The sequence below is a fragment of the Cetorhinus maximus genome, chromosome 3 (assembly GCF_964194155.1).
Source record: "Cetorhinus maximus chromosome 3, sCetMax3.hap1.1, whole genome shotgun sequence".
NCBI classification, from domain to species: domain Eukaryota; kingdom Metazoa; phylum Chordata; class Chondrichthyes; order Lamniformes; family Cetorhinidae; genus Cetorhinus; species Cetorhinus maximus.
The window spans coordinates 80221230-80247834 of record NC_135881.1 but is presented as its reverse complement, the minus strand read 5'-3'; the positions used below and the strand labels follow the sequence as shown (position 1 = coordinate 80247834).

At 45.9% G+C, this 26605-nt stretch overlaps 1 long non-coding RNA gene across 1 annotated transcript in view; it reads right to left on the bottom strand.

Moving 5' to 3' along the window:
- Positions 1–509: 509 nt before the first annotated feature.
- The window catches only part of LOC144678750 (uncharacterized), a 109910-nt gene continuing 83814 nt past the window's right edge, over positions 510–26605 (bottom strand). Inside the window, exon 3 of the long non-coding RNA XR_013576170.1 lies at positions 510–901. This is a non-coding gene — a long non-coding RNA (uncharacterized LOC144678750). The remainder of the gene's footprint in view (positions 902–26605) is intronic.

The window sequence follows — 26605 nt, the reverse complement described above, 5'->3', positions numbered from 1 at the left end:
ATTAAGAAAAAAAGATAAAGACTTGTTTTTATTTAGTGCCCTTTAAGGCCTTAGGATACCCCAAAGTGCTTTACAACCAATGAAATACTGTTGCAATATAAGAAATGTAGTAAATGTACAAAGCGGCAGAACAGATAAACAGAGAGAATTCCTCCAACCTTTCAGTGCAACCAGATCATTCAGCATGATCTCCTGCCATGTTCTTGCTGATTTTATACCAGTGAAGAAATCTCAGCACCACAAAACATGTTTCCACCTGGTTTCTAACAACAATGCCCATGTTGTAGGTTGGCCGAGTTGCACTATTAATAATAGAGTTGAACTGCAGACACTTCTAACAAGTATTATTCTTAAATGTACATTACACACTAAATAAAGTATAATTACTCCATAATTACATTCCTCCCCCTGTAACTCGGCTGTATATTTTATACTTACAAGTACATATTTTTCAAGACAACATAATATTTACACTGGGTAAGGAATTTACAAGTTCAGTCTTTCATGTCAGTCCTGGGTTGGGTATCCTCAACAGGAAACACAGACCTGGTCATGATCACTGGTGGAACCAAATCTTGGTGATTTGTCTCTGTCTTCTTTAAATGGTCCCCATGTTTACAGATGATCCGGCCTTCCACCTCCATGTGGTAAGATAGAGATCCAGTCACCGCACTTATTTCACCCAGCAACCACTTTGGTCCTCCCCTGAAGTTTCTCACGTATATCGTCTCCCACGGTAAATTTCCTCTCGTGGCTATGCTAGTCATGTCTAGTTTTCTGGCTTCCCTGACTCCTTTCCACCTTCCCCACTAAATTCTGTATTATTAAGCTCAATCTTGTCCTAAGACGGTGTTTCAACATAACTCTGCAGGTGTGACACCCGTTGGTGTGAGGGGTAGTCCTGTAATGGAAAAGACAGCATGCTGGCTTGGTTGCTAAGGAATCACCAGTTAGCTTTTTCGTGCCTGCCTTGAATGTTTGAACCGCCCTTATGGCCAGTCTGTTTGTGGAAGGGTGATACGGTGCAGTTTTTACATGAGTGATATCGTTGAGGCTGATAAAACTCAGCACTGGTAAATGCCGTGCAGGAAACAATTACTTCTGGTATCCCATGAATGGCAAAACTCTGAAGTAGTTTCTCAATTGTAGCACCCGACATTGGTGACTTCACATCATATACGTCCAACCATTTTGAATGGGCATTGACAATCAGCAGAAACATTGTTCCTAGGAAAGGTCCAATGTAGTCAATGTGTAACCGCACCCAGGGTCTACCTGGCCACTTTCTCCAATGTGTTCACATCCTTCCTATAATATGGTGCCCAGAACTGTACACAATATTCTAGCTGAGGCCTAACATGTGTCTTATATAAATTCAGCATAACATCCTTGCTCTTGTGCTCTCTGCCCTTATTAATAAAGCCCAGGATACTATATGCTTTATTAACTGCTCTCGCTACTTGGCCTGCCACCTTCAATGATCTATGCACAAAAACACCCAGGTCGTTCTGCTCCTGCACCCCTTTAAAATTTCATCCCTTATTTTATATTGTCTGTCCATGTCCTTCCTACTAAAGTGCACCACCTCACACTTCTCCACATTGAACTTCATCTGCCACCTAACTGCCCACTCCACCAACCTGTCTATGTCCTTTTGAAGTTGCAGATCATCCTCTATGCAGTTCACAACACTCCCAAGCTTTGTTTTATCCGCAGATTTACCTAAAAGTAGCTGCTCCCACTCTGGCCAAATCATATCTGACATTGTTAAAATTGGCCTTCCCCCAATTTAGAACTCTGATTTCTGGCCTATCCTTGTCCTTTTCCATAACAACCTTGAATCTAACGGAGTTATGATCGCTATCTGCAAAATGCTCCCCCACTGATACCTCTACCACTTGCCCGGCTTCATTCCCTAAAATTAAGTCCAGGACTGCCCCCTGTCTTGTAGGACCTCCTACGTACTGGCTTAAATAGTGGGGGATTCAGTGATGGTAATGCCATTGAACATCAAGGGGCAATGGTTGGATTCTCTCTTATTGGAGATGGTCATTGCCTGACACTTGTGTGGAGTGAATGTTACTTTCCACTTGTCAGCCCAAGCCTGTATATTGTCCAGGTCTTGCTGCATTTGGACATGGACTGCTTCAGAATCTGAGGAGTCACGAATGGTGCTGAACATTGTGCAATCATCAACGAACATCCCCACTTATGACCTTATGGTGAAAGGAAGGTCCTTGATGAAGCAGCTGATGATGGTTGGGCCAAAGACACTACCCTGAGGAACTCCTGCAGTGATATCCTGGAGCTGAGATGACTGACCTCCAACAACCACAACTATCTTCCTTTGAGTCCAACCAGTGGAGAGTTTTCCCCCTGATTCCCATTTACTCCAGTTTTGCTAGGGCTCCTTGATGCCACACTTGGTCAAATGCTGTCTTGACTTCAAGGGCCGTCACTCTCACTTTACCTCAGGAGTTCAGCACTTTTGTCCATGATAGCACTGTTGATGACCCCTTCCGTTGCTTTACTGATGATCGAGAGTAGACTGATAGGGCGGTAATTGGCGGGTTGGATTTATCCTGCTTTTTGTGTACAGGACATACCTGGGCAATTTTCCACATAGCTGGGTAGATGCCAGTGTTGTAGCTGCACTGGAACAGCTTGGCTAGGGGCGTGGCAAGTTCTGGAGCACAAGTCTTCAGCACTATTGCCGGAATATTGTCAGGGTCCATAGCCTTTGCAGTATCCAGTGCCTTCAGCCGTTTCTTGATATCACGTGGAGTGAATCGAATTGGCTGGAGAATGGCATCTGTGATGCTGGGGACCTTCGGAGGAGGCCAAGATGGATCATCCACTCGGCACTTCTGGCTGAAGATTATTGAAATGCTTCAGCCTTATCTTTTACACTTTTGTGCTGGGTTCCCCGATCATTTAGGATGGGGGTATTTGTGGTGTGAGTTGTTTAATTGCTCACCACCGTTCACGACTGGATGTGGCAGGGCTGCAGAGCTTAGATCTGATCCATTGGTTGTGGGATCGTTTAGCTCTGTTTACCCCTTGCTGCTTATGCTGTTTGGCACACAAGTAGTTCTGTGTTATAGTTTCACTGGGTTGACACCTCATTTTTAGGTATGTCTGGTGTTGCTCCTAGCATGCCCTCCTGCACTCTTCATTGAACCAGGGTTGATCCCCTGGCTTGATGGTAATGGTAGAGTGGGGGATATGCCGGGCCATGAGGTTACAGATTGTGTTTGAGTCCAATTCTGCTGCTGCCCAGGGCCCACAGCTCCTCATGGATGCCCAGTCTTGAGTTACTAGATCTATTCGAAGTCTATCCCATTTAGTACGGTGGTAGTGCCAAACAACACGATGCATTGTGTCATAATTATGGTTTTATTTAGTGTGCACTGTACCATTAAGAATAATACTTGTTAGGCAAGATCACATGACCTGTAGTAACCAACAGGAGATTAGTGCGTGCTCCCTCAGCAGTCAGTGCAGAGATAGAGTTGGAGTTGAAAGCACACGTGTAGTTGCTGCTGAGTATATTGTAAATAAACTTATTGTTTCCACACAAGAAGTGCCTGCAGATCAACTCTATCATTAATAGCACAATTCGGTCACCCTACAACAAACTGGTGATGAGGATAAAACAAGATTGAACAGGAGAAATTAAGTTGGAAAGAAATCAGCACTGTACCTTGCCTAACGATTGTAAGTAGCAAGCTCTGTTAGAATTGAACAAGTTATGCCCTCTCAAAATGCCACAATTTGGGAGAATTAATCCTTTTGAACCTGCCACGGACGATTGATCTCAATAGATGGAACACCTCATGTTCTTTTTTCAAACAAATGAGATTATGGGGGAAGAGAAGAGGCAAGTGATCTTCTTGAGTACTTGTGGGAGCAAAACCTACAGTTTGATTCGAAGTTTGATGGCACCCAGTGCCCCAGATTCGAAGAATTTCGATGAATTGGTGGACATCATGAAGGGTCATTTTCAACACAAGTCCTCAGTCACGATGCAGAAGTTCAGGTTTAATTTGTGAAATGGAGCCCTGGATGAGGCAATTGCATGCTAAATGGCAAATTTGAAGCAGCTAACAGAACATTGTGAGTTCAGTATGACTCTGAACGACATGCTCAGAGATCGATTAGTGTGTGGTGTGAAAGAGGATACTATTCAGAAAAGATGATTGTCTGAATTTAATTTGGATTTCAAGAAGGTGTTAGAGATAGCGCTGGGCATTGAAAGTGCAGTGAAAGATTCAAAAGTAATACAGGGTGCACAAAATGGCACAGTCCTCCACATCGGGCTGGAAACCTCAGCCGAAAGAGGCGCGAAAATGTGAGACTCTGCCGAGAAGCGGGAAACAGCCGAAGAATAAAGAAAAATAACTTAGCGGCGAGATCGAAGAACAATTTTAATTGAGGTCGAAACAATCAGTCTTTTAGCGACTGGCAGTTTAAAAGAATCCAATGCTACTATTGTCAAAGAAATGGACATATGATGAGGCAGTGCAAGGAAAGATTCAAGCATGCTTGTAAACAAAAGAAGAAGCCCAATGAAATTGACAATGTAGAAGAACCTGAAACAACAAATGCTGACATTTACTCGTTGTTTAATCTGAAAGTTGGAAAGACAGAGCTAATATTTGTCACAATGAAAGTAAATGGCAAACCTGTTAAAATGGAAGTGGACACAGGAGCTTCCGCTACAATAATTGGGGAACATACTTCGAGATATTTGAATAATGGTGAACATCAATAAAGTTTAGAAGAAACAGACGCCAAGATAAAAACATATATGGGTGAAGACATTCAAGTAAAAGGCATAAGCACAGTAACTGTCCATTATGGAAGCCAATCGGTACAGCTATACCCGCGATGGTGGAGCAGGTGAAGGGCCAAGCCTCCTGGGGTGAAATTGGTTAAAGGAGATTAAGACAGAATGGTCTGAAATTTTTCAGTTGAGAGCAAGTGGGCTATCGGAGCTATTTAGAAAGTAGGCCACCATCTTCAAGGGCGAACTAGGGAAAATCCAGGGCCTACAGGCCATTGTTTATGCGGATCCAGAAGCAACCTCATGCTTCATGAAGGTGAGACCGGTGTCATTGCCCTGCAAGAGAAAGTCCACACTGAGCCAAACAGGCTAGAGAAACTAGGCAACCTGCTCAGCACCCATAGACCCATCCTTAAACCCAACCAAAGTGTCCGAATTTGCGGGGACTACAAACTGACGGTTCGTAAAGTAGCCAAGCTGGATAGGCACTCCACTCGAAAATTCGAAGACCAGAATGCCAATCTGGCAGGACGGACAATGTACACAAAGCTTGACATGAGTCATGCTTATCAACAACTAGAATTGGATAATGCCTCCTGGGAATTTGTCACAAGTAACACCCACAAAGGGTTGCACACGATTGCCTTTCAGTGTCTCCTCAGCTTGTGCCATCTTTCAGAGAACAATGGAAAGCTTACTGCAGGGACTGGCCTAGGTTGTAGTCTATTTAGATGATGTACTGGTGACAGGATTCACTGAAAAAGAGCATTTGGCAAACTTAGAAGAAGTCTTAAAATGTTTCTTGCGAGCTGGAGTGCTTATAAAAAAGGAAAGTCCATGTTCTAAGTGAGAGGGGTAATCTAGTTGGGTCACCAGGTAGATTCACAGGGCCTCCACCTGGTTGAAGAGAAAGTGAGAGCCATAAGAGAGGCACTTGCACTAAAGACCGCCTCAGGGCTCCACAAATATCCCTATCCTCAATGATGGAGGGGCCCAGCACAGCAGCACAAAAGATAAGGCTGAAGCATTCACAACAATCTTCAGCCAGAAGTGTCGAGTGGTTGATCCATCTCAGCCTCCTCTGGAGGTCCACAGCATCATTGATGCCAGTCTTCAGCCAATTCGATTCACTCCACTTGATATCAAGAAACGGCTGAAGGCACTGGATACTGCAAACGCTATGGGCCCTGACAATATTCCAGCAATAGTACTGAAGACTTGTGCTCCAGAACTTGATGCGCCCCTAGCCAAGCTGTTCCAGTACAGCTACAACACTGGCATCTACCCGGCTATGTCTACTCTCAATCATCAGTAAAGTAATGGAAGGGGTCATCAATAGTGCTATCAAGCGGCACTTGCATTGCAATAACCTGCTCACTGATGCTCAGTTTGGGTTCCGCCAGGGTCACTCAGCTCCTGACCTCATTACAGTCTTGGTTCAAACATGGGACTTAACCCCTGAGGTGAGCTTAGAGTGACTGCCCTTGACATCAAGGCAGCATTTGAACTTGTGTGGCGTCAAGGATCCCTAGCAAAACTGGAGTAAATGGGAATCAGGGGGAAAGCTATCCACTGGTTGGAGTCATATCTACCACAAAGGAAGATGGTTGTGGGTGTTGGGTGTCAGTCATCTCAGCTCCAGGATATCACTGCAGGAGTTCCTCAGGGTGATGTCCTAGGCCCAACCATCTTCAGCTGCTTCATCAATGACCTTCCTTCCATCATAAGGTCAAAAGTGGGGTTTTTCACTGATGATTGCACAATGTTCAGCACCATTCATGACTCCTCAGTTTCTGAAGCAGCCCATGTCCAAATGCAGCAAGACTGGACAATATTCAGGCTTGGGCTGACAAGTGGCAAGTAACATTCCTGCCACTCAAGGGTCAGGCAATGACCATCTCCAACAAGAGAGAATCCAACTCTTGCCCCTTGATGTTCAATGGCATTACCATCACTGAATCCCCCACTATCAACATCCTGGGGGTTACCATTTATCAGAATCTGAACTGGACTGGCCATATAAATACTGTGGCTAAAAGAGCTGGTCAGAGACTAGGAATCGTGTGACGATTAACTCACCTCCTGACTCCCCAAGCATGTTCATATCTATAAGGCACAAGTCAGGAGTGTGATGGAATACTCCTCAATTGCCTGGATGAGTGCAGCTCCCACAACACTCAAGAAGCTGGACACCATCCAGGACAAAGCAGTCCATTTGATTGGCACCACATCTACAAACATTCATTCCCTCCACCACCGATGCACAGTAGCAGCAGTGTGTACCACGCCAGGATGCACTGCAGGAATTCACCAAGGCTGCTTCGACAGCACCTTCCAAACCCACAACCACTACCATCTAGAAGGACAGGGACAGCTGATAGATGGGAACACCACCACCTAGAAGTTCCCCTCCAAGTCGTTCACCATCCTGACTTGAAAATATATCACCGTTCCTTCACTGTCACTGGGCCAAAATCCTGGAACTCCCTTCCTAACAGCACTGTAGGTGTACCTACACCACATGGACTGCAGCGGTTCAAGAAGGCAGCTCACCACCACCTTCTCAAGGGCAACTAAGGGTGGGCAATAAATGCTGCCCTAGCCAGCGAAGCTAGGTACCGTGAATTAATAAAAAAAAGTTTGGAATCAATGAGAGACAAAGACAGTATTGTTTTATGTTCTTCTGCTGGAGTAAAAGTTCAGTTTATATTTTACTATTTGGTCCCACACATCCACTTAATTTGAATGATTTCCAAAGGAAGTGTTCTTCGTTTGTTATTAATTTTGAGCTTTTGTTGCATCTGTTTGTTTTTAATGTTCGCTGTTCTTTAGGTTATAAAGGGCAAAAGTGTCCCATGAAGCTGTTCTTCATGTGGTGCATGTATCCTGTGTTCCCCACTGAGCTGCACTTCAGGTACAGGAAACTGTCGATGGAAAGGACGAGCTATTGAATGGATATTAATTAATTTCATTTGTTTTATAACTTTTCTCATACAAATAGAATTGGCAGTCCACACTTTCATTAAATTAAAGACATAAGGGTCGCATCTTACACTGGGAAGAAGAAGAAGAAAAAGAAGAAGAAGAATTGAACTAAAATCATTTTTTTTTAAATTGCAAGAAAGATTAAGAAATTACGGAATAAAAGCCGAATTAGGCCATTTGTTCCTCCAAGCCTGCTTTGCCTTTCCACAGTGTCGTGGCTAAACTTTTACCTTAACTCCACCCTCCTTCACTATCTCCATATCCCTGAATCCCCATAGGATTTCCAGCATCCGCAGTAGTTTTTTGTTTTTATCTCTGTATTTAAAAATCTATTGACCTCTGCCTTGAATATGCTCAGTGACTGAGCATTGATAGCTCTCTGGGGTAGAGAATCGTAAAGATTCGCAGTGCTCTGAGACTGTGAAACCGTTCCAGTTTCCTCTTGAATGCCTCAACTGAACCTGGCACCAGCTCACTTTCAGGCAGTGCATTCCAGACCCTAACCACCCCTTGCATAAAAAGATTTTCCTCATGTCACCATTGCTTCTTTTGCCAATTACCTTAAATCTATGAAAAAGAGAAACAGAAAGTCGAAGAGAAAAACAGTACTTCTTCAAGGTGGGTATTCCTGCAAGAGAATTGGCATTGAATTACACATTAAAATAAAATCAAAATACTGTGGATGCTGGAAATCTGAAATTAAAACAGAAAATACTGGGAAAACTGCAGGTCTAGCAGCATCTGAGGAGAGAGAAACATAGTTAACGTTTTGAGTCTAATGTGACTTTTCTTCACAACGAATCCTTCCACTAATGGGAACAGTTTCTCGCTATTCTCTCTGCCCAGACCCTGCATGATTTTGAATACCTCCAGCAAATCTCCTCTCAACCTGCTCCAAGGGGAAAAGCCCAACTTCTCCAAACTATCTACATAACTGAGGTTCCTCATCCCTCCATTCTCGTAAATTTTTTCTGCACCCTCTCCAATACCTTCACATCCTTCTTAATGTATGGTGTCCCGAATGGGACATAGTACTCCAGTTGAGGCTGAATCAGTGTTTTATACAGGTTTAACATAACTTACTTGAGTTTGTACTTTATGCACCCACTGATACAGCTTAGGATGCAGAAAGCTTTATTAACTGCTCTCTTAACCTGCCATCTTCAATATTTATGCACAAATACACCCAGGTCCCTCTGCTCCTGCATACCCTTTAGAATTGCATCATTTATTTCGTATTGTCTCTCTGCCTTCTTCCTATCAAAATGAATCACTTCACACTTCTGTGCATTAAATGTTATTTGCCATTTGTCCACCCATTCCACCAAACTGTCTAATTCCTTTTGATGTTCTGCATTATCTTCCTCATGGTTCACAATAATTCCAAGTTTCATATCATTCGCAAATTTTGAAATTGTACCTTGTCCACCAAGGTCTAGGTCATTTATATATATTAAGAACAGCAGGGGTCCTAACAGTGGGAACTCCAGTATAAGACTTCCTCCACTCTGATAAACAGCCATTAACCACACCTCTCTGTTTCCCGTCACTCAGCCAATTTTGCATCCATGTCGCCACTGTCCCTTTTATTTCATGAGCTCTAACTTTGCTCGCTAGTCTGCGGCACGTTATCAAATATCTTTTGAAAGTCTACATACACCACATCAACAGCATTTCCCTCTTCAACCCTCTCTGGTACCTCATCAAATAATTCAAGCAAGCTCGTCAAATGATTTGCCCTTAACAAATCTGTGCTGACTTTCTTTAATTATAGTAAACCTTTTGATTTCATCACTTTCTCAATCTTTTTAGACAGAAAATATTCTTCCCAGAGGACCAAGAAGAATAATAAAGAAGTTTCATCATTGCCTGAAGTGAAGAATGGCAGTGGAGTAAATGATAAATGTTGCAGTAATGAATGCTACTTTCACATTATTGTGCCACTCTCCGATTATTAAACTGATATTGGTGTTACAGGCAATTGTTACTGGAAAGTGAAGTCTCCCTCTGAATTTGAAGATATGCTAATGTGATTGATCAGCAAGATTTGCACTGTTCTCAGTGAGTTAGATTCAATAAGCAAATATTTTATAATCTGTATGGGAAGCTCCAAATAGCTTAAGAATATCAGGACCACATTCTATCACCGCAAATAAAAATAAATGCAACACCTACCTTCTGTTCTGGCACTTGTCAGACATTAACCAACAAATATTAATCAACCAGCACTGTCCATATTGATTTCCTCAGCAGGACACCTGTTATATCAGCCATACAATACAATATAGCTTTCTTGCCAATTTTCTCTCCCGATGTTATTGAATTTACTGGTGTATGGATCCGTGGGTGCCAGCTGCCCTCCAATACCTCAGCTAAAGTGGTTATTTTTGATATATGACCCTTGAAAAAGTTAGAGTAAACATACACATGCACACATACACATAGCTTTGATTATTGGATAGTGATCAAAAGCAAGACCCTGAGCTGATTCCCTACTTGGGGTCTTTGTTGGATCTTAGTAATCTGTATTGTTTAACTGCTCACTGGATAAACTCACTGATTCAATGGCGGTATCATAGACAACGTGCATTTGATGAGACAGGTCAACTATTTGTTTCATGCCTTCAAAATTCCACTACCTGGTCCTTCTCTTCCAGATTCCCACTTCTCACTTCATTGTTGCCAACGTAATTGCCCTTGAGAAGGTCATGCTGATCTGCCCTCTTGAATCGCTGCAGTTCCTGTGGAACACCTACGGTGCTGCTAGGAAGGGAGTTCCAGGATTTTGAACCAGCAACAGTGAAGGAACAGTGATATATTTCCAAGTCAGGATGATGGGTGACTTGGCGGGAAACTTGCAGATGTTCCCATACATCTGCTGCTCTTGTGTTTCTAGTTACTAGGATTTAGAGGTGCTGTTGAAGGATGCATGCAGAATGGTGGAATAGTGGTAGTGTTACTGAACTAATAATAGAGGCCCCGATTAATGTTCCAAAGAAATAAGTACAAATCCTACTTTAGTAGTTGGGTGAATCTAATTTCAATTAATTAATAAACCTGCTATAAAATGCTATTCTTATTAATGATGATCATGAAACTATCAGATTGTCATAAAAACTTATCTGGTTCACTAATGGCCTCCATGGGGGGAAACTGGCCGTCCTTACTTAGTCTGACCCAAATATGACCGAGACCCACAGCAATGTGCTTGATTCTTAGCTAGCAATGACCTAGCAAGCCATTCAGTTGCATCAAACCGCCACAGAAAAGTCAAATAAGAAGAAAACTGGATGGACCACTTGGCATCAACCTCGGCACTGGAAATAACAAAGGCACACCCTACCCAGTCCATCCTGAAAAGTCCTCCTCAACAACATCTGAGGAACTTGTGCCAAAATTGGGAGAGCTGTCCATTAGGCTAATCAGGTAGAGACATACTTACTGAATCACACCTTACAGCCAGTCTCCTAGGCTCCTCCATCACCATCCCTGTGTATGGCTTGTCCCACTAGCAGGACACACCCAGCAGAAGCGGCAGCACACTGGTATACAGTTGGGAGGGAGTAACCTTGAGGGTCCTCAACGTTGACTCTATCCAAAGGAAGTCTCGTGGCATCAGGTCAAACACAGCAAGGAAACTTCCTACTGATTACAACCTACCGCCCTAACTCAGCTGATGAATCAGTGCTCCTCCATAATGAACACCAGTTGAGGAAGCACTGAGGGTGACGAGGGCATAGCATGTACCCTATGTGGGGCACTTTAATGTCCATCACCAAGAGTGGCTCAGTAACACCACTACTGACTGAGCTGGCCAAGTTCTCAAGGACATATCAGCTAGACTGGGCCTGTGGCCGGTAGTAAGAGAACCAACCAGAGGGAAAAGCCTTCTTGACCTTGTCCTCACCAATCTACCTGTCACAGATGCATCTGTCCATTGCAGAATTAGTAGGAGTAACCACAGAGCAGTCCTTGTGAAGGAAAAAATCCGTCTTTACACTGAGATCACCCTCCATCACATTGTGTAGCACGACCACCATGCTAAATGGGGTAGTCTTAGAACAGATCTAGCAGCTCAAAACCGGGCATTCATGAAGGCCACTGTGGAGCATCAGCAGCAGGACAATTGTATTCAAACACAATCTGTAACCTCATGGTCCAGCATATCTCCCACTCTACTATTACCATCAAGCCAAGGGATCAACCCTCATTCAATGAAGGGTACAGGATGGCAATGCAGGAGCAGCACCAGGCATACCTAAAAATGAGGTGACAACCCAGTGAAGCTACAATACAGTACTGCTTGTATGCCAAAGAGCAGGAGCAGCATGTGATAGACAAAGCTAAGTGATGCCACAACCAGCAGATCAGAGTACGCCAGTCTTACCACATCAAGTCGTGAATGGTGCAGGCAATTAGTCAACTAAAGCAGGAGGAGGCTCCAAAAACCATCCCAATTCTCAATTCTGACAATGTGGGAAATTGCCCAGCTATGTCCTGCCCACAAAAATCAGGGCAATCCAATCTAGTCAATTATTGCCCCATCATCTCTTCGTCAGCAAAGTGACAGAAGGTGATAGGGACAGTGCTACAAAGCAGTGCTTATTCAGCAACAGCCTGCTCACCAGTGCTCAGTTTGGGTTTTGCTAGGGCCATTTGGCTCCAGACCTCATTACAGCTTTGGTGCAAACATGGACAAAATAACTAAATTCCAGAGTTGAGGTGAAAGTGATTTCTCTTGACATCAAGCAGCATTTGACCCAGTGTGGCATCAAGGAGCCCTAGCAAACTTGAAGTCTATGGGAAACAAGGGAAAATCTCTCTACTGGTTGGTGTCAAAGGAAGATGGTTGTAGGTGTTGGAGACCAATTACCTCAGCAGCAGGTCATCACTGCAGGAGTTCCTCAGGGTAATGTTCTAGGCCCAATCATCTTCAACTGCTTCATCAATGACCTTCCCTCTAACATAAGATCAGAAGTGAGGATGTTCGCTAATGATTGCACAGTGTTCAGTACCATTCACAATTCCTCAGATAGTGAAGAAGTCCAAGCCCTCAAGCAGCAAGACTTGGACAGCATTCAGGCTTAGGCTGATAAGCAGCATGTGACATTCATATTACACAAGTGCCAGGCAATGACCGTCCCAACAAGAGAAAATCTAACCAACTACCTTAGGCATTCAATGATATTTCTATCACTGACTCACCCACTATTAACAGCCTAGGTATTACAATTGACCAGAAACTGAACTGGACCAGCCACAAAAATACTGTGGCTACAAGGGCAGGTCAGAGGCTGGGAATCCTGCAGCGAGTAACTCACCTCCTGGCCCCCCAAAGCCTGTCCACCATTGACAAGGCACAAGTCAGGAGTGTGATGGAGTACTCCCCACTTTCCTGGATGAAAGTAGCTCCATTGCATTGTGCAAGATTAGCATATGCACACTTAGCACGTACTGTAATTATATTTATTATTAAAAGAGGTGCTGACCTCGTTAAAATTATAATTCCATGCAAATGTGTTGTGCTTTCATTCACAGGTATTGCACAGAGTAATTTCCAGGCTTTCATTCATTTTGGTCTCTTATTGCCACTGCAAAACAATTGGTTTTTTTGTTCTTCCGCACATCTTATTATCATTGATATGAATCTTTCTCCTGTTTGACCCTTCATTGACGTGGCTTCTGCTAGCTTTGATTTTCTCTCTTTCACATTTGATGACCCCATTTCAGGCCTCTTTTGGTGTCTTATGTAATGGACACAATTCATTTCAATCTCATTTCCACTCTTTCTGTATTTCACATGCAATTGTCCGACAATAAATAGCATAGCAAAAGTGAATGTGAACGGATGTTCAAAATACCAAAATTCCTACATTTGTTTTATAGCTACTTTTATTATTTAGCCTGTTAACTTTGGCCCTTTTATCAAAGCATGAGGATTATAGCCTGCCAGTAGTTTGTTTGTTGTCTAGTAGATCCTCAGGAACAGCAAGTACAAAACAATAAAGCATTCACAGCTGTTAAATAGCATAAAGATATTAATGTTGTCATGGTAATTCATCAATGGTAAATTGTGTCACCTTTTGGTTCTGCAATCTTAAAGTGAAACAAAGCAAGTTCTTCCTTCATCAGATTTGAATTTTGCCTCAAATCCAAAAAAAAAGGCTTTGTTTTATTAAAACCTAATTCTGGACAATTAAAAACAAACTCTCTATGCATCTCATTGATACTATTTTGGACATTGTTGCTCAGAATTTTCCTTTCTTGTTCATTTTATACTCCAAGGTTTCTGTGTCAGCTACCCATTAGACTCCACTCATTTTTTCCTTTCTTAATGCCAATTTTCCATTACCACTGAAAGTAAAAATTGGCCCACAATTATGCCATCCTCTTCCTATCCCTCCAAGTCTGTTGAGATTGATGCACTGATTTTAACTCCAGGTGGGTGGATGATTGAGTGAGTTACCCATTGCAGCAAAAAGCAAGTCTGGGGTATCTTAATGCTGGGCCTTATTATAATCTCATGAGCAGATTTCCCACCAGGAGAATTGGCACAATAGAAAACCGGCTCATCTTGGCATTGTAATTTCCAACAGGTCAGCCAGAAGTCTATTTAAAGCAGCAACAAACTGCTTGAGAGAGGTTGTACTGTTTCAATGGCTTCATAAGAGTAATAAGGTAAGCACATCTCTCAATTCTCCATTTTTCTGCTAACACTTCTTCACTTCCCTCATCACCCAGCACAAGGGCACAGTGCATCACCTTGTGGTGGCCTAGGCAAATAGGGAACCCACTTAGTACTAAAAGGGTTAATGGAGAAATTGAATTAAATGCCTAGGCCTAAGAGAAAAATACTGCAACCTTGAAGAACAATACCATCTTGTCTGACCACTGTTGTAGGGTGAGCCCTGAGACATTCCATGTTGTTCTTTCTCAGGCCAAATGTAATCAAAGTTGTAATAACCAAGTCCGTAGGCACCGCACCTGTTGTGGTGGGAATGGAAATTAACTAAAACATGGATTGGTCAGTTAATGTATGCAAATAAGTGGATTGAGATGTGCAAAATTTACTGATTGGCTGTAAAATGCTTTTAAGCAAGTTTTTGTGTATTCTGCTTTGAGACAGTACAATAACTCTCGCTGTATTGTTCTCCCTTGTGCACAAGTAATAAATGGGGTTTCTACGTACGAAATGATGTCTTGGTGTGATTAATCTCCGACAACCTCTCAATAAAGTACAGGCGGCGAAAGCAAGGGAATGTAGCAGGATCGAGACTAGCAGGAGAGGCGAGAGCACAGCGGGAATAAAAGGAGAGGCAGAAAGAGTGAGAGAGTCACTGCGAGACCAGCGGGAAGGCTTCAGAGAAAATCAAAGCGTAACATCACAGGAACCCAGGTAAGTGATTGGTTGGTGAGTGTTTTTCATTTTTCTATCAAAACTTGGGTATTCGTTTCAAATCAGAAGCTGGGAAATTAAGAATTTAAATCAGGTTATTATAGTAGCAAGTGGATTAATAAGGTTATGAGCTCAGAGCATGTCTAGAGGTGAAGAAGGAATAGAGGGAGATTTTTACATGATGGATGGGCCTCTGTGACCTGTTGCTTACAATTCCTGTGCCACACGGGGACTTCAGGACACTTCATGTGTCTTGAGTGACCACATGTAGGAAGTTGATTGAGCTTGGGGAACATCTGGAGTCACTGCAGAGCATCAGGGAAGATGGGAGTTTCCTGGATCGTACATTCCAGGAGGTGGTCACCCCACAGGCAGTGAGAGGTCAGGATAGTAGGTGGGTGGTAACCAAGAAGAGTAGGAAGGAGCAGGAAATGAATGAGTTTTCAGGGAGTGTGCCACTCTCAATCAGGTACTCAGCATTGGAGACTGTTGGGAATGACAATACACTGAAAGGAGTGCATTGCAGTCCATGGCACCAATGGCTAAGGAAGGGACTGTAGTGGTAGGAACAGCAAAGTGTAGAAATGCATTTATTATAGGAGATTCCATAGCCAGGGGGACAGATAGACATTCCTGTAACTGCCACTGTGAGTTGCCTCCCTGCTGCCAGGGTAAAGGGCATCATGAAGAGGTTGCAGTATATTTTTCAGGGGTAAGAGAGTAAGCCAGAAGTTGTGGCACACATTGGTACCAGCAACATAGAGAGGGCAGGCATTGAGGTCCTATGGTTAGATTTTCAGGAGCTAGGGAGGGAGTTACTTCCAGTGCCATACAATAGAGAGTAGAAATAGGAAGATTGGGAGGATCCATGTGTGGCTTGGAGCATGGTGCAGGTGTAAGGCTTCAGTTTTGAGACACTGGGATGACTTCTGGGGACAAGTTGTCTGAGTCCGAGACACTCTGGGTGAGCCTCTGGACTCAGTCATTCCTCAGATTGCAAGGCATGATGGAGGAGTCCGTCCATCTTCACTCTGAGGTGATAGCGCCAGCGTGCCAACGCACCGAGGTCAACACTGGTAGGATGGCGGCTGCCATGGAAACTTTGGTCCAGGACATTGGTCCTGCACTGCTGCAATGGCTGAACTCCATCACTGAAGCCATAGTTGGCCTCCAACAGTCTGCTAGTGAGAGGGGTGCTGGGCAGCTTGATATCACTCGAGCTACCCCTTCTCCTCAAGGAGTCAGACTGGGGCCCTCGGGCACCCATAGAGAGGAGGATCAGCGGGTGCGTAATCTGGGGGTATCCATCCAGGTGACTCCAGAAGCGTCCGGTCCATCTGACTCCCCTCTTCCTGTGATCTCAGCAGCGCCAGCTCCACAGGCCAAGGAGGGTGCCACTGCCACACAGCAAGACCCTGAAAGCAGGCTGGGGCCCTTCAAATCTCGGCCCTCTAGAGGACACCCGTCATGTTCATCACGGACAGGGCGAACAGTCAGCAGGCTGCCTCCACCTCCATCATGGATGTCTGGGGAACACCAAGACGTAGCAGCAGGGTTAAGAAAGATGCAGTTGCACAGCCTGGGCATTGGTGTTAATCACTTATACATACTGTTCACTATTGTCAATAAACTCCCAAGAATGTCTCCCTGCCGATGGCTCCTTGTTCTGATGAGCAGTGTTCTTGTCACTCAGATGTGAAACCTTTCTCTACAATATAAAAGCAGGTGTCTCAGTCCAAGGCCTCTTCCCTGTGCTCTGTGCAGCCTTCAGACCACAGCGATGGCCCAGCCTCACGTTCCCTGGACACATTACTGATACCTGCACCTCGGCGGTGCTTGTCATTGCTGCCAGAATGTAGTGGGCAGGTGCGACAGAGTTCTTTCATTCTCTCTATGTGTTCTCAGCACATTTAGGTTGGGGCTGGTCCCTATCTCTTCAGAATCTTGACCAATGATGCTGTGCTCCTAAAGGTCTCAGGGGCTGAAGGCAGACAAAGGACCACATGCTTCTAAAGTTTCATGGATATATCTCCATGATATGACCCTGACCATGGAGTGCAAGTGAGCTGCCCTTTGCCAGACAGGAGTCAGACATTCTCAGAGGCCATGTGAAGATTTATGGAGTGCCCTCACTGCATATCGTCATCATCCTCCGGCAATCGAGTGACTATTAGGGCCTCCACTTTCTTCTACATGACAGGAGCATTCTCACAGAGGGTCTCGCGTTGCCGTGAGCCAGACTGGAGTCAAACGTTCACAGATGCAAATGAGGATCTATGGGGTCATCTCGCTGCATGTCGTCGTCATCCTCCACAAATCTAGCAGCTATGAGGGCCTCCTGAGTGCTCCTGCCTCGTCTAGCCAATGTGAGGGCCTCATACCCATCATTGTCGCCTTCGAGGACTTCCTCACCCTCATCCCGTCAACATCCCCTTCATTAGAGGAGACCTCCATCTCGTCCATCTCCTCCTCAGCCAGCTCCTCACCCTGTTGCAGCACCAGGTTGTAAAGGCTGCAGCAGATGATGATGATGCGTGACACTCTCTGCAGACTGTATTGCAGGGCTCCACCAGACCGGTCCAGGAACCGGAGCCTTATCTTCAGCATTCCGATGCTCTGCTCCACCAAGGTGTGAGCTGCAGCATGAGCCTCATTATAGCGTGGCTGTGCTGCAGTGTGAGGCCACTGCACGAGTGTCATCAGCCACGGCTTCTGTGGGTAGCCCTTGTCCCCAAGGAGCCTCTGTGAACCCTGGAAGATTCCAGGGATCTGTGACTGACTGAGATGTAGGAGTCATGCACACTCCCTGGAAACTGTGCGCACACCTGCAGGATGCATTTCTGGTGGTCGCACACCAGCTGCGCATTCAGCGAATGGAACCCCTTGTGGTTGATGTAGCTCACCGCATGTTGTGATGGAGATCTGAGCGCCACATGAGCGCAGTCGTTTGCATCCTGCACTAGTGGGAAACCCGAGAACTGGGTGAATCCAATTGCTCTTGCATCCTGGCTATCCTGGTCCTGTGCAAAATGCACCAAGTTGTGTGCCCTCGTGAAGGTGGCATCTGTGACCTTACGGGTGCGTTTGTGAATGGAGGCATGTGAGATCCCACAGAGGTCACCTGGAGCCCTGAAAGGTGCAACTGAATGCCACCATGACTTTCACGGCCACTGGCAGTTGATGCCCTCCATGTCCTGTGGTGCCAACTCCTGCAGTAGCTGGCAGGTGTGACTGACCAGTTCCCTAGACATGCGCAGTCTTCGGCGACACTGGTTCTCGGTCATCTGCAGGAATGAAAGACCCTGGGAGTCGCTAAGCGCCGACTAGCGATGGCTCACTGTGGGTCTTGGGCAGCATTTGTGGGAGCCCCAGCTGCCCCTTCTTCCTGAAGGTGCTGTTCCTCCCTCTACACAGCCAGGAGCCTCAGTTGCTCTATCCACTGTCATCTTCGCTCTCTGTAGGCCATCAGGTATACAGCTATTTCACTCACCAGACTTCATGATCCTGATGTACTCACCCTGCAAGATGAAAGAGAGAGACACGTGGTTAACATGGGCGTACTAAGAACCTGTCCTGTGTGAAAGCCTCTTAATGCTGCCCAGAGAGTGCTGGCCACACCACTTGGATGGTCAGAGTTTAGTACGCTGCATGGCTGCCCGAAACCCCACCACGTCCGCCCCTAGTCCGCCCAATCGACTGGCGGCAGCTTTGCCCATTGGGCTGCATGCTGCAGTCTCAGCTCAGCTCAGCTCAGGGGCGGGCATTCTCCCAACCTGCGCTGCACGGCTGCTCTGTTAGCTTGAACCATGGGGGAGACTGGTCCAAACTGAGATGCTGGCATTGCAATGGGCTGTGAGCGCCTGCAGCAGTGACTGCTCCATGACCAGCTTTAGCGAGGAGATTGTACAATGTGTGCGGTTGTTCAACTGTCCTGCAGTCCACTAAAACGCTCATGACTTTGCAGTCTGTATCTGGAAATGGTGGGGGTGGGTTGGGGGGGGGGTGGGTGTGAAAAGCTTAGGAGCACTTGGTGGCACTTTGATGCCTCTGCATTGCTTGAGTGTGGGCAGTTAAGCTTGAAGCCCGACTCCAATCATATCAATGTGGCTGTGCCTGAGCTGTCTCAGTCACAGAGGAATGGTCACTTTCTACAGGTTTCCCTAGTGTGTGGCCACTTCCCTCCACCCTACCCCCCACCCTGAATGCTTGTGCATTATATTCAACAGCAGGGCAGCCTGTGGAACCCCCCCACCCGCCACAAGTCACCTCAACCACAGGGCTGCCCTTGAGCGCCCCCTCCCACAAGTCGCTTCAACTGCAAGCCAGCCCTTGCCCGCCCCACCACAAGTTGTTTCAGCAGCAGGACAGCCCTTTGCCACCACCCCCGCCCTCACCAACACCCCTCAAGCTTGAAGTCCAGCTGGCGACATTGGCAAGCGCTGCACGATGTTACTGTGTACTCACCTCTGAGTCCCCCTCAAAGTTCAGGCCGCAAAGTGCTCTCCTTTTATGTGTTGTTGTGAAACGCGTTGGCGTGCTTTCCCACTGATGTGGATGGACGATCCAGTGGCGGGGTGGGATGCGATTTCGACTGGCCTAATAATGATATGCAGATGTATTACAATGGAGTTCCCGACGTCCAATGGCAGAGAACGCGGCTCGCCATTGGCGAGCTGGGCGGGAAGTCACAACCTGGTTTCACGCCGTCGTGAAACCAATCACGCCACATTGTCTGCTCCCGCCACTGAACACGCCCAAAGCTGGCAGGCATGGAAAATCTTCTTGGCTTACCTCATTCCCAAGATCCAGGTCTCGGACTCAGTAAATTTTTGGCCTCCAGCAGTTCTCCAAGTGCCGAACACCAGGGAAGTCCCTGCCGCCACCTGCTGTGGATCAGACAGCGTGATGTGCTCACCAGGTGTGATCCTGAGGCTATTCCCGCCGAGGTGTGTGTCTCTGCGCTAGTGGAGGGTGTGGGTGAGCGCTGTGACGGTGCTTCAGGGAGGATGCCTCCAGATTCCTCTTCAGAAGTTTTTTTGTGGCTTGATTGGAAGCCCTGGGCCATGGACTCCATCGGCTGTTTCCCAGATATGACTGCAGAAGGAAGGAGAGATAATTAGTGCAAGGCAGTGGCCTATGAAATAGGATACATCATTCAAGGCATGGTTGTCTGATGGATGTTGCACTGCTGGACCCTCACTTGGTAGAGCACCACCGACCTCACCGTCAGCACAGGACTGGTCCAGATTGTCGCCGGCCGACTGGATGCCTCTGTTTTCAAAGTCTGTATGGGTTTTGATTTCAGGCATTCCTCCACCAGCCTGCAACCCCTTCTTGTTGTCCTGCATGGATAGAAATGGAGAATGTGTAAGCAGAATGCCTGCCAGGCCAGATCATAAGTATGCCTGGCATGCATGGATGGTGAGTGGTCCCATGGACGGGATGAGGACAATGAAGGAGTGTGAGAAAGTGGAAGCTGATGATCTTTGAGTCAGCAGTGAGTGAGGGCCTGGTAGATGTGTGATGGGTTTGTGAGTGTGTGATTGAGAGTGATAGCAGAATGGAAGAGATCATTCACCTCTTGTGGCACAGGGTGGCTGTCCTCTTTTGAAGGGCATTGGCGCTGACCACCACTGCCACTGCATCCCAAGCCTGGTGGGTGACACTGCTGCCCATCCTGCAGCCAGAACGGGGATAGAGGACATCCTGGCGGGACTCCACAGCACCCAAAAGGCATTCCAGTGACACATCGCTGAACCTGGGGACTGCAGTCATTTTGCCTTTCAGGGCCATGTCTTCCCTGCAGCAGTCATGACTGGAAGCACTGAGATGTGTGCACACAGCTGGACTTTAAATATGGTGCCCAGTGTGATGAAGCAGTGAGGTGATGGTGGGCGGGCGAATGAGAACCCACTCGCCATGGAAAAGGCATGTTTCCCTGGAATGTATAAATAATGTGGCAGGTTTGGGACAATACAGCGTGAAATCTCGCCATCGCGGCCAGTGGGTAAACGTCTTTTTAACCGCCTGCTACAGCACTTAGTGCAAAGCTGGGATGATTCCACCCCAAGTGTCAGTACAGGAACATTTAGGGGATAATGATCTTTGTATGGTAAGGTTTAGATCGGTTATGAAAAAGGACAAGGAACAGTCCAGAGTAAAAATGATTAATTGGGGGAAAGCCAACTTCAATGGGGTGAGAGTGGATCAGGCACAGATTAATTGGAATCAAAGGTTGGCAGGAAAAATAGGCTGCCTATAGCGAAGAAATAGTTTGGGCACAGACAAGGTATATGCCCATGGAGTGGAAAGGCAGAGCAAACAAACTCAGAGTTCATGGATGCCAAAAGCGTTAGAGAATAAGATGAAGAAAAAAGTGTACTTATGACTGATGTCAGGTAGACAATACAACCAAGGATCAGGCTGAATACAAAAGATTCAGAGGGGAAATGAAAAAGCATGGGAAGGAAAGAGAAAACATGAAGAAAGACTAGCAGCTAATATAAAAGGGAATTCAAAAGTGTTCTATAGGCATATAAATAGTAAAAGGGTGGTAAAAGGAGGAGTGGGGCCAATCAGACACCAAATTTACACATGGAGGCTTTACACAATGAATACTTTGCATGTGTCTTTACCAAGGAACTAGATGCCACACCGCTCGTAGTGAAAGAGGAGGTGATTCAGATACCTGAAGGTTTTTAAATTGACAAAAAGAAGGTATTAGAGAGTTGTTAAAACACCAGGGCCAGATGCTATGCATCAAAGGACACTGAGGGAAGAGGGAGTGGAAATCGTGGAGGCACTGGCCATAATTTTCCAGCCTTCCTTAGACTCAGGGGTGGTGCCAGGGGATTGGAGAATTGCAAATGTTATAGTTTGTTCAAAAAATGGCGTAATGATAAGGCCAGCAACTATAGGCTAGTCAGTTTCAGCTGGGTGGTGGGGAAGCTTCTAGAAATGATGATGCGGGACAAAGTTAATAGTCAATTGGGCAAATGCAGGTTAATGAAGGAAATCCAGCATCAATTTGTTAAGGGCTATTTTTGTTTAACTGACTTGCTAGAGTCTTTTGATGAGGTAACAGAGAGAGTTGATGGTGTACATGGTATGTACATGGACTTCCAGGAGACATTTGATAAAGTGTCACATTACATACTTGTGGGAAAAGTTATAGCTCATGGTTGAAGAGGAACAGTGGCTACATGGATACGAAATTGGCTGAGTGAGAGGCAACAGAGAGTGGTGGTCACTGGGCATTTTTCAGACTGGAGGAAGGTTTGTAATGGAGCTCCCCAGGGGTAAGTGTTGGGACTCTTGCTCTTCTAATATGTATTCATGACCTAGATCTTGGTGTGCAGGGCACAATTTCAAAATTTGTGGGTGATATGAAACTTGGAAGCATCGTGAACTGTGAGGTGTATAATCTATAACTTCAAAAGGATATAGACAGGTTGGTGAAATGGGTGGACAAGTGGCAGATGAAGTTTAGTACAGAGAAGTGTGAAGTGGTTCATTTTGGCAGGAAGAACATGGAAAGACAGTATAAAATTAAAGGTACAATTCTAAAGTGGGTGAAAGAGCAGAGGGACCTGGATGTATATGTGCATAAATCATTGAAGGTGGCAGGACAGGTTGAGAGCACAATCAATAAACCATGCTGCATCCTAGCTTTTATTAATAGGACATAGAGTATGAAAACAAGGAAGTTACATTAACTTTGCATAGAGCGCTGGTTCGGCCTCACCTGGAGTATTGCATCCAGTTCTGGGTGCCCTACTTTAGGGAAGATTTTTTTTATCCATTTGTGGTATGTGGGTGTTGCTGGCTAGGCCAGCATTTATTGCCTACCTCTAATTGCCCTTGAGAAAGTGGTGGTGTGTTGCCTTCTTGAACCGCTGCAGTCCATGTGGTGTAGGTGTGAAGGCATTAAAGAGAGTGCAGAAATGATTCATGTGAATGGTCCCAGGGATGAAGGACTTCAGTTATGTAGATAGATTAGGGAAGTTGGAAATGTTTTCCTTGGAGAAGAGAAGATTGAGAGGATTTGATAGACGTATTCAAAATCATGAGGGATCTGGACAGAGCAGATAGGGGAATAATGTTCCCATTGGTGGAAGGATTGAAAACAAGAGGACACAGATTTACAGTAATTGGCAAAAGAAGCAATGGAGACATGAGGAAAACCTATTTGACGCAGCGAGTGTTTTGGATCTCCTGAGAGTGTGATGGAGGCAGGGCCAACCGAGGCATTCGACAGTGAATTGGATTGTTACCTGAAACAGAAGAATGTGCAGGGCTATGGGGAAATGGCACCAGGTAAATTGCCCCTATAACTTGCTGGCACAGGCATGATGGGCCAAATGGTCTCCTTCTGTGCTGTAATAATTCTGTGATTTATTCTAATCCAGAATGCACACTCTCTTCCTTGCCTCCTTCACAGCAGCTAATAGCAATCTCTTCCGACTTGGTACCATAGAACTATAGCAAAGTTACTGTGCAAAAAAAGCCATTCAGTCCATCATATCTGTGCCAGCCAGGAACAGAAACTAGCCTCTCATTTTGATCCTACTTTCCAGCACCTGCCCTGTAGCCTCGCAGGTTACAGCGCTTCAGATGCAGATCCAAGTATCTTTTAAATGAGTTAAGGGTTGTCTTTCCACACTTCAAATTCTCGGCACTTGCTTGCCATTCAACACCTCCACATCATGCTTCTTTTCCTTCTTGACATCTGCACTGCAAGTAGAAGCCTCGCAAATAAGCACATATCCATAGGCGTCACTCCCTAACTCTTACCTTCTGTCTTCGCAGTGCAAGAAACACATGAGAAAATGGAAAGAAGTCTGAGAAAGGACCAACCAATCTCATGGTGCTGTCAGAGCTGGAGACACTCTCAAGCTGTGCGCTTCAGCCACTATGAGCCTGGAGGGTTCTCTGAGCAAAGTTGTTGACTCTGACTGCCTGTACATCCACTATCTGTGTAGCTACTCACTTTAATATCCTACGATGCGACCTATTAGCTCCAGGGGGCTTATCAGCCTTTAGCCCCATTATTTTCCCTAGTACTATTTCTCTTGTGATAGTTAATGCACTTATTTCCTCCCCCACTTTTGCCCCTTGATTATTTAGTATTTTTGGAATGCTATTAGTGTCTTCTACCATGAAGACTAATGCAAAGTATTTATTCAACAACTTTGCCATTTCCTGGTTCTGCTTCACCTCCCCCCCACCCCACCCCACTTATTTAAGATAAAGCCCCCTCTATAGCCCTAGTTATTCAGCTCACCAGAACACTGGTCCCAGCATGGTTCACGTGAAGCCCGTCCCAACAGAACAGCTCCCTTCTACCCCAGTATTGGTGCCAGTGTCCCATAAACTGAAACCCATTCCTCCCACACCAATCTTTGAGCCACGCATTTAACTCCTTGACTTTATTTACCCTATGCCAGTTTGCCTGTGGTTCAGGTAGTAATCCTGAGATTATTACCTTGGAGGTTCTGCTTTTTAATTTAGCTCCTAACTGTTCAAATTCTTTCAGCAGGATCTCCTTTCTAGTCCTATCAATGTAATTGGCACCAACATGGATGACGACAGCTGGATCCCTCCCCTCCCACTCCAAGTTCCTCTCCAGCCCTGAGGAGATGTCCTTAACCCTGGCACCAGGCAGGCAACACAGCCTTCGGGACTCAAGATCTACCCCCCCTAATTATACTGTCCCCTACGTTCCTATTTCCTCCCCCCACTTGAATGGCTCCCTGTAACAAGGTGCTGTGGTTGGTTCACTCAACCTTCCTGCAGTCCCCACTCTCGTCCACACAGCTTGCAAGAACCTCATAACTGTTGGACAGTTGCAAGGGACGAAGCTCCTCAAACACTACCCCCTGGGTGCCCAAACCTGCTTCGCCAGCAGTTGCACTCTCCTGTCCCTGATCACAGACCAAATTTGACTTACCTAATCTGCAGGGTGTGACCACCTCCTGGAACAAAGTGTCCAGGTAGCTTTCCCCCTTCCTGATGTGGTGCAATGTCTCCAGCTTAGACTCCAGCTCCTTAACTCAGATCCAAAATTCCTTGAACTGCAAACACTTGCTACAGATGGGTTTGCTCTGGATCACCTTGGTGCCCAGCAGCTCCCAAATGTTGCAGCAGCAACACATCACCTGTCCAATTGTATTTTATTTAATTACTTAATTAATTACTCTAGTATCCTTGCTCTTTACACTTGAAGAATCCCCCACTCTTTACACTTTATTGTAATTTTTTACACACCAGTATTGACCTTATACTTAACAAGCTATTTTTAAGAAAAACAGAATAAAGGAAAAAAAGACTAGAAACCTAAACTAAATACCTTACTTTTACTTTAAAGACTAGAAATACGCACCAATCCTATTCACCAATCAGCTGCTCTCTGTGCTCTTTAATGGTCTCTCGCTTCTCTCTCCACGGTCTTTAACTGTCTCTCACTCTTCTTGCACTCTCTTAAAGGCCCCACTGTTCCTCTCGTGCTCTCACTGTTAATGGCCCCTCTGTTCCTCTCACTCTCACTGTTAATGGCCCCGCTGTTCCTCTCGCACTCTCTCACTGTTAATGGCCCCACTGCTCCTCTCGCACTCTCTCACTGTTAATGGCCCCGCTGCTACTCTCGCACTCTCTCACTGTTAATGGCCCCGCTGCTCCTCTTACACTCTCTCACTGTTAATGGCCCCGCTGCTCCTCTCGCACTCTCTCACTGTTAACGGCCCCGCTGCTCCTCTTGCACTCTCTCACTGTTAATGGCCCCACTGTTCCTCTCGCACTCTCTCACTGTTAATGGCCCCGCTGCTCCTCTCGCACTCTCTCACTGTTAATGGCCCCGCTGCTCCTCTCGCACTATCTCACTGTTAATGGCCCCGCTGCTCCTCTCGCACTCTCCCACTGTTAATGGCCCCACTGCTCCTCTCTCACTCTCTCACAGTTAATGGCCCCACTGCTCCTCTCTTGCACTCTCCCACTGTTAATGGCCCCACTGTTCCTCTTGCACTCTCTCACTGTTAATGGCCCCGCTGTTCCTCTCTTGCACTCTCTCACTGTTAATGGCCCCACTGTTCCTCTTGCACTCTCTCACTGTTAATGGCCCCACTGCTCCTCTCGCACTCTCTCACTGTTAATGGCCCCGCTGCTCCTCTCGCACTCTCTCACTGTTAATGGCCCCGCTGCTCCTCTCGCACTCTCTCACTGTTAATGGCCCCACTGCTCCTCTTGCACTCTCTCACTGTTAATGGCCCCACTGCACCTCTCTTGCACTCTCTCACTGTTAATGGCCCCACTGCTCCTCTCGCACTCTCTCACTGTTAATGGCCCCACTGCTCCTCTCGCACTCTCTCACTGTTAATGGCCCCACTGCTCCTCTCGCACTCTCTCACTGTTAATGGCCCCGCTGCTCCTCTCGCACTCTCTCA